The sequence below is a fragment of the Tupaia chinensis genome, unplaced genomic scaffold (genome assembly GCF_000334495.1).
Source record: "Tupaia chinensis unplaced genomic scaffold, TupChi_1.0 Scaffold000549_1, whole genome shotgun sequence".
Classification (NCBI taxonomy): Eukaryota; Metazoa; Chordata; class Mammalia; order Scandentia; family Tupaiidae; genus Tupaia; species Tupaia belangeri.
Genome location: NW_006160061.1, coordinates 2,852,063 through 2,861,085, shown reverse-complemented (window position 1 = coordinate 2,861,085; position 9,023 = coordinate 2,852,063). Strand labels below are relative to the sequence as shown.

The window sequence follows — 9,023 nt, the reverse complement described above, 5'->3', positions numbered from 1 at the left end:
CACGAAAGGAAACAAAAAGTTAAAACTAATTTCACTTTCGATTTTTAAAATGTGGTTTTGTTGTTGTATTGCAAAGATTATTCCAAAAGTATTCCTGAAGTTTCTCTAAACACTAATGTATGACTTTTATTAAGATGTATTTAATTTTTATTTGTTATTATTATTTATCTTTTTTTTTTTTTTTTTTTTGACCAGAAGGAGACAGAGAAAGAAAGGGAAAGCAAGCCTCCAGGTCCGGGACTCAAACCACAGTTTACCAAGTGAGAGACTAGGGCCTCTAACCACCATGTGCCAGCCAGTCCCAATTTAGGACATTTTTTTTAAACCCACCCTTTTTGGTATGTATTATACCAGATATGTTGTTGGAAAAATGGAGAGAAACCTAATCAAGTCAAAATGGGAATCTGTCTTCAGATCGTAACACCCATTGTTCTTTCTTCCTGTTTATTAACTTTAGCTTGCAAATCTCTTCTGCCAGCACAACGTCCCTGTTTCCCTGTTTCGGTGTCTTTTGCAATGTCCTCCAGGCCAGGAAGTTGGGAAAGCTGTGCTGTCCCATCGGTTTCTGTGACCCACTTTCTTGAAAGTGTTCTTAGAATCTTCTTGTTGCGAAGCTTGTAAATAAATGCTTCACAAGGTGTGACCCTTCCCTTTGAAAATACAGACATCTGCTTTATTTCAAGAGCTGCCACCCCTGTACTTGCTCATAAGTAGAAATGTATCAAAATTGTTGAAGGCATTAATTCTAGGATATAGTTTTATATAAACACATATAGTAATCAATATAGTGTTCTAAGAAAAACAGACTAGCAGAAGTAAAATTTCTCTTATCAAGAATGTTAGGGTCCTGGGAACCAGCAGTTAGCATAATGGCTATGTCGCTGGACTCCCACTTAGTCAACCTCTGTTCTGCGTCCCGGACCCTGTGGCTTAAAACTCACGCCGGGCGCGTGTGCGTGCCTGCCCAAGATCCTGAGAGGAGAATGGAGGAGAAGGGATTGCAGCGTGGCCATCCACCCTGGGGGGGTGATTTCTCGCTTTCTGTCTCTATGTCTCTCTGTCTGTCTGGCAAGCGCACGCGCCCTATAGCGAAAACCTCTCCAAAAAAAAAAAAAAAGTTAAGGTCCAGCAGGTGGCAAGGTGGTTAAAGGTGCTGAACTCCCAAATGGATGATCACAGTTCAAGTCCTGGACCTGGTGGCTTGCTTTCTCACTTTCTCTCTCTCTCTGTCTCTCTCTGATCAAACTGGAAATTAATAATAATAAATAAAGTTAAATAAAATAATTTTTAAAAAATAAAAGAATGTTAGTAGGAACAGTTTAAAGTGGCATTTCTAACTGGAGAAAACAGTGGTGAACAGTAAGGCTTCCTTTGTAATCATCCACCCTTTTAAAAAGTACAAATTCCATCTGTTGCAACTTGAAAATTACTTATATTTCACCTTGTACATTTATTTATTTATTTTTTGAGAGTTTTTTCGCTGTAGGGCACAGGTGCTCACTAGAGAGACAGAAGCAAAAAATAACCCCCAAGGGTGATGCCCATGCCACAATCCCTTCTCCTCTTCTCCTCTCAGGATCTTGGGTACACATGCACATGCACTGATGTGAGTTTTAAGTCGCTGGGTTCGGGATTTGAATCATGGTTGAATATGTAGAAGTCCAGCAACATAACCATAATGCCATCTTCTGGTCCCTTGCCTTGTAAATTTAGAGGGAGTATATACTAGAGGTTATTAGTTCAACTTCATTTTTTTCTTCTTTTATTTTTTTTTTTAAAGATACAAAGAAATGGAACCATGGCCAGGACAGAACTAACTAATTTTAACTGTTAAAAGGTCAAATGATATATATAGAAGGGAAGCAGTTTTAGACACCTACATAAAGCTGGTCCGTGTGCTTAGTCTGAATTCAACTCAGCTTCAAATCTCTTTAGGTGATAGAGACCTAAAGAGGAATAGTTGGCTCCTAGACTTACTATTACTATTATTATTATTTGCCAGAGGCATGTGTGCTTGCCACAGATGGACAGAGAGACAGGGAGAGGAAGCAGCTCCCCATGGGCTGTGGTCACACCACAATTTCTTCTCCTCTGTTTCTCTGTTCTGTTGGGATTTGAGGCATGCATGCACGTGCACCTGGTGTTTCTCAAACAGCTGGAGCAGATATGCAAACTATCTTACTTGCCCATGTAAGATCCACTGCCTTAACCACTGGACTACAGGGATGGCCCAACATATTATTATTAATAATCATAATTGTTAACACCAACTGGGATCTCCTAGCCATTTTATACATCTTTTATCTTGCCAAAAATATTATCAGATATAGACATTATTCCCTCTTTTGCAGATGAGGAAATGCAGGCTTAAAAAGGGAGCCCAAATCAAGCAAAGACTAAGCTAGTCTTTCCAAACTCTGTTCTGGGGTACGTAGAGAAGAAGGAATTCTATATCGATATCGCTAAAAATGCTGCAGACTAATTCACCTTCAGAGAGTCACAGTGCCCATCAACACATTCAGAGTTCCTGGGCCTGCCCATGGCCTGAGCATTAAAGGAGCTAGATCCCACACAGCTAACTACAACTCAGATCCCAACCCTGGTGCCTGAAGAAGCATATGCAGGGTGTGTGTGTGTGTGCTTGCCCAAAATCCTAATAGGATGGAGAAATGGAGAAGAAAGGCTGGCAGCGTCACCACGCCCCAGTGAAGGATGTTTCTCTCTTTTTCTTGCTCTCTCCTCCCCCGTCCCCTATCTCTTTCTGGCAAACACACGTAACTTGTGGAAATATTTTTTTAAGAATTATTTTATTTAACTTTATTTATTAATCTCATTTATCTTTAATTTTGACCATAGAGGTACAGAGTGTGTGTGTTTGTGTGTGTGTGTGTGTGTGAGAGAGAGAGAGAGAGAGAGAGAGAGAAAGTGAAAAAGTAAGCCGCCAGGTGTGGGATTTGAACCGCAGTCAGTCATGTGAGAGTCTAGTGCTCTTAACCACCACATCATCCCTACACTGTGGAAATTTTTTAAAAAGAGTTCTGAGAAGTACTATAGGGAAAAATTAAAGAACACATTGAAATGGTTAGCTTTATTTGACTTTTGAATTTGTTGCACTAATTTCACTAATTAATCTTTTTTTTTTTTAGAAAGAGAGATTTTTTGCTATAGGGTGTGTGTACTCGCCAGAGACACAGAGAGAGGCACAGAGAGAAAGTGAAACACACACACACACACACACACACACGCACGCACACACACTTGCAGGGTATGGCTACACCAAAATCTCTTCTCCATTCACCTCTCGGGGTTTGGAGCATGCACTCACACATACCCAGTGTGAGTTTCAAGCTTCCGGGTTCAGGACTCAAACCACGGTCAGCAATGTGGGAGTCCAGCATCACAACCACTATGTCACATGTTAACCCCAATCTTTTTTATTTTTCCAAGAGAAAAAAAAAAATTATTAAAATCATGGGGAATTTCTAGTGGGGCAGTTTGAGCAATGCTTTACTTAATTATAACATCTCCTTGCATAAAGCCATTGAGTGTCTGTGCACCCAACAAATACGTTACTATGAGATCAAGTCCTCTGTGCCTTGGACATTTTATTTTATTTATTCATTCATTTATTTATTTATTCTTAGTTTTTGCCATAGGGTGTGTGTGCTAGCTGGAGAGACACAGAGGGAGGGAAAGTAAGAAATCACTCCGCCCCAGGGGGAATGGCCACACCACAATCCTTTCTGTTCCATTCTCCTCTTGGGATTTTGGACAATTCTGCACACATGCCCAGTGTATTTTTTAAGCCTCCAGGTCTAGGACTCAGCCACTCGGTCAGCCATGTGGGAGCCAGTGCCTTACCCACCACACCGTTGTCCCCAAATGTCTTACATATAGCTACCTAGATAGGAGATGTATGGTATGTTACATGTGTGTCTCCACCACCAGATGGCAATGAACGTCTCCTAGACATACATGCCCCAACACACATATACATCAGTGTTACGTATGTGTGCAAAGTGTGCTATGAAGAGGCGGGATACTGAGAGTAGTAAAAAGCAGAGACAGCAGTCCCCTTCACCTGAGGGGGTTAGGAAACATTTCCTTCTCAGAAAAAGTGAAGATTCAGTTGATTGTTACAGCTGCAGTTTGTACTTAAAGTCTCACCCTGGAGTGAGACAAAGGATCAGTTGAAAAATTCCAGAGGCATGTGCCATGGTCTGAAAATATAATACAATACCCAAATTCACATGTTGTAATCCTACAACCCCTAATGGTGGTATTAGGGGTGGGGTCTTTAGAGGTGATTAGGTCGATGGAGTGGAGCCCATATGAATGGCATTAGTACCCTAATGAAACAGGCCCAAAGACTGCAGGTGGCATGGAGGTTAAGGTGGCTGGATCTCACATAGCCAATTCTGTAGTTCAAGTCCAGGACTCAACAAATGAAAATCATTCCAGGCATGCATGCATATGTGTGCATGCCCGAAATCCCAAGAGAATGGAGGAAAATGGAGGAATCTCCCCAAGGAGTGACTTCTCACTTCATCTCTCTCACTGCCTCTCTCTGGTGAGTACATGCATCCAATAGAAAAAAAAAAAAAAAAAAAAAAAAAAGGCCCAGGCAATTCTTAGTCCGTACCATCATGTGAAAACATAACAAGCAAGACAGCACCATTTATGAATCAGGAAGTGGGCTCCCTCCAGACCTGGAATCTGCCAGGCGCCTCAATCTTGGACTTTCAGTTTCCAGAACTATGAGAAACAAATTTCCATCATGAATCGGTTACCAGTTTATGATATTTTCTTACAGCATCGCTAATGAATTAAGCGTGAGACAGCATGTCAGGCAGTAAGAGTTCGGTGGGTGTGCGGATTGTGAGAGAGCTACCTGCTGGCCATTTGGTTGTGCAGTGCCTTTAGAAGAGTTTTTGCACTCTGAACTCACGCTTCTCTTGCCAAGATTTTGCTAGTATGGTTTGCAGCTTTTCCTTTGGGAAGCTAGAATACTATACCCAGCATTGTGCAAGATCCCGGGGCATAGAAAGGAATTGTGTAACATCATTCTAGTTTTCAGGAGGTTTGCAATTGAAATATCTAAATAACGAAATACCTTACTCCTTTTTTTTTTTTTTTTTGCATATACAAAAGCCATGTTTAATAGTAAAAAGTTCCCGTTTCACAACTCAAAGGCACATTCATTAGCTCTTTACCTCTAAGTAGAGCACATACTACATACTCATTTTGTCATAATCACCACTATGGTCAACAAAATTTTTCCAAATTCAAGTCTTCCTTATCACTATGAAGTATATCTAAGAGTTCTTTAAAAGAGATCTGAAATTTTGATTTTCACATTGAACATACTTGATAAAAAGTGTAAGACATCACTACCATGTGAGATAAAAGGAAGAATGGAATACAAAGGAAAAGGGGTGCCTTTCTACTAGTGCAAACCTGATTAAGACATTTTAACCATTTCACAGTCCTACTAAACACAAGAATAAACTAATTCCAAGATACTTACAGCATTTGGCATTTTTACTGCATGCTTTAAATCATAATGTTATTCTTCTCGACAAGTCATCTCTAAGAAAGTGGCAGCGTTCCTAAGTGCAAAAACTGTTCTCTCTAATAAGCGGTATCACCATCTTGTCCTTTTCTCCCCAGCAGATTTGCATCTCAGTTTGCAAGCATCTCATTGCACGGCTAAATGGCAAAGACCCCGTCAGTATAGACTTCGTGCCACAATAAATGCTAACAGTCCCTGCCAACAGACATCATCAAACTACACTAGAGCCTGAAAGTTACTACAGTATTGACGTCAGAACATGACTTTCCCTTAAGAACAATCAGATTTCATTTACTAAGTAGTACTGCCATGAAGTCCAAAGAGAAACCTATCATGAATCATTCCAACGTTGTATCATTTCCCAAATGATTTGCCGCTAGTTGCAGAACTTGTCCATTCCTTCCATCCTTTTTTAGTCATTTTGCTTTTGCAATATTTTCTTGAAGGTTTTGTTTCTTTGTTTGCTCCTTCTCCCTGGCCAATATCCAGGATAGTTCAGCTCTTGCTAGGAACAGTGCAGTAAGGGCCAGAATAACTGTTGTAAGGAAGCCTTATGGGGTCATTTCCAGTCCATTCCACGACGTATTCAGCCCAAGCCTTTATGTCAAACATCTTTATAGCGGTTAGAAAAACTGGGTAGGCAATGGGTATACCTCCAGCCACATTTAATTCAGCTGGGATTACAATCATCTACCTTATGTTGCGTGGTGATCTCTAATTGTTCTGGGATTATTGATGAGCCAGTTACAACTTCATATGACCCTTGCTTGTCCTCTTCTTAGATCTATCATACCCTTCTGAAAGGTTTAAATTCTATATAGTAGCTTGTTCCACCCTCACTGCGGCCGCCTCCACTGGGCACCCGACTAAACCTTTGCACTGGCCGCTACCGGGCTTCCCCACATGGCGCCAGGGGATCCCAAAATACCTTCTCCTCATCAAGCACATGGTACTATATAATTAAACGCATGATTCTGGGGGCCAACAGGTGACTTAGTGGTTTAGGCACTGGACTCCCACATGCCTGACTGGGGTTAGAGTTCCAGACCTCACAGGTCGCTCTCTTTCTGGTGAGTGCATGTACCCTATAGAAAACTTTAAAGTAATAATAGTAATAATAATTAGTTAAATAGTTCTCTAGAAAAAAGAGAAAAGCATGATTTTGTGATCAGATGTGAGTTTGAATGCCAGCCAATTTTAAGTTATTGAAGTTTCTCAGGCTCAGTTTTTCCATCTGTAAAAATGGAACTGTCATGACTCAGAGCTGCTTGTCAAGGCCTAAGCACGCACCCTGCTCAGTAAACGGTAGCTGCTACCTTCTCATACGATGGTGAGGTTATCTTCCCTTTTTTTTGTATGTTTCTGTTTGGTTTCTCCTACCTAGAGAAATACTTTTAAGGCAAAGACCATTTTTTCAATGTCTTTTATGTCATCTGCGGTTACCAATACGGTGACCAGTACGGTGACCATAATCCTGCATGCTCTGTAAATACTTAATTCCAGCCCAAGTGTGGTGGCATATGTAGTAGAGCACTGCTGTGCAATGCTGTGGCCACATGGAAGACCCAGGTTCAGTTCCCAGACCTATCAAAAACTGCCTGGGAGAGGTGACATGCACCTGTAATCCTAGCTAACCAGGACACCGCGCAGGAATACTGGGACAGGGCAAGATTCTCAAAAAATACCTCAGACTAGCCCCGTGGCCTACAGGTTAAGAGGATCAGATCCCACATAGCCCACTGAATAGTTCAAACCCCAACATAGCCCACTGAATAGTTCAAACCCCAACTCTGGCAGTACACGTGTGTGCGCCTGTGCCCTAAATCCCAACAGGATAAAGAAATGGAGAAGGGATTGTGGCATGACCACGCCTCTTTGTGGGTACTTTCTCCTTGTTTCTGTCTCTCTGTGTGTTTCTCTGTCTCTCTCTAGAAAGCACATGCACTCTCTGGCAACAATTTTTTTTTTTAAAGAAAGAAACCTTGGGACCAGCAGTTGTGTAATGGCTATGTCACTGGACTCCTATGTAGTCGACCCTGGTTCAAGTCCCAGACCCAGTGGCTTAAACTCACGCTGGGCGCGTGTGCGTGTGTGCCCAAGATCTCAAGAGGAGAATGAAGGAGAAGGAAATGTGGCATGGCCATCCCCCCGGGCGGTGATTTCTCACTTTCTGTCTCTCTGTCTCTCTCTGTCTTTCTGGTGAGTGCATGTGCCCTATTACAAAAACCTCTTCAAAAAAAAAAAGAAAAAAAGAAAAAAGAAAAGGAAACAAACAAACTAGCTCCAGCAAGTGGTGCAGTAGTTAAGCCAATGGATTCACACGTGGCCAACCACAGTTTCAGTCCCAGACCTGTGGCTTGAAAATCACACCAGGCATGTGTATGTGCATGCCCAAAATCCCAGGAGGAGAATGGAGGAGAAGGGATTACCTCTCTTGGGGTGGCAGTGAGGGGTGTGGTTTCTCACTTTCCTTCTCACCATCTCTCTGTCTCTCTCCTACAAGTACATGTGTCCTATGGCAAACCCTCCCCCCCAAAAAAAAATTGCTTATAACTAGTGGATAAATACCAGAGTAAGAGAAAAATATTCTGGGCCCAATGTTATAAACCTTTTGTATAGGGGCCACCAAGTGGCATGGTGATTAAAGGTGCTGGACTCCCACATGGCTGACCATGGTTCAAGTCCCAGGCCTGGTAGCTTGCTTTCTCACTTTCCCTCTCTCTCTCTCTCTATATCTCTCTCTGATCGAATTGGAAAACAATAATAATAATAATGAAAATAAATAAAGTTAAAATAATTTTAAAAAATAAAAATAAAGCTTTTGTATGCATTTATGTTTGTGTATCTGTGTGTTTGCTTAAGTGAATAAAATATTGTGAGATAGATAAAATATTTAGAAATAGAAATACATCTGAGCAAAAAAGTAATAAAATTTAAAAACTAAAGACGTTGTCTTGTTGAATCTTGCCTGGGCCACTAATTTATCATATAACTATAATTGATCATTCAGAATTCTGTTGTGTTAGACTGTATAGAGAATGAAACTTTTCTTCGACAGTGCTGCATTGGCTTGTGAACTAGAAGCTCAGAAAGAAACATTGATTCTTTTTCTCTTTCTTTCTTTCTTTCTTTCTTTCTTTCTTTCTCTCTTCCTTTCTTTCTCTTTCTCCTTTCTTTCCTTTTCTTTGGCTATAGGACATATGCACTCATCAGAGACAGAGACACAGACAGAGACAGAGGGAAAGTGTGAAATCACCCCTAGGAGGATGGCCATCCCACAATCCCCTCCTCCATTCTCCTCTTGTGATTTTGGACAGGCACACAGACCCTCAGCATGATTCTCCAGCCACTGGGTCTGGGACTCGAACTGCACATTTGGTCATGTGGGATCCAGTTCCTTAACCACCACACCACATGCTGAACCAACATCATTTTTTTTAAAGAATTATTT

The 9,023-nt window shown here is 41.3% G+C and overlaps 1 pseudogene; it reads right to left on the bottom strand.

Annotated features, from left to right (window-relative positions):
• Positions 1-5,910: 5,910 nt before the first annotated feature.
• On the bottom strand, positions 5,911-6,184 carry LOC102489819 (small integral membrane protein 15-like; annotated as a pseudogene).
• Positions 6,185-9,023: the final 2,839 nt, after the last annotated feature.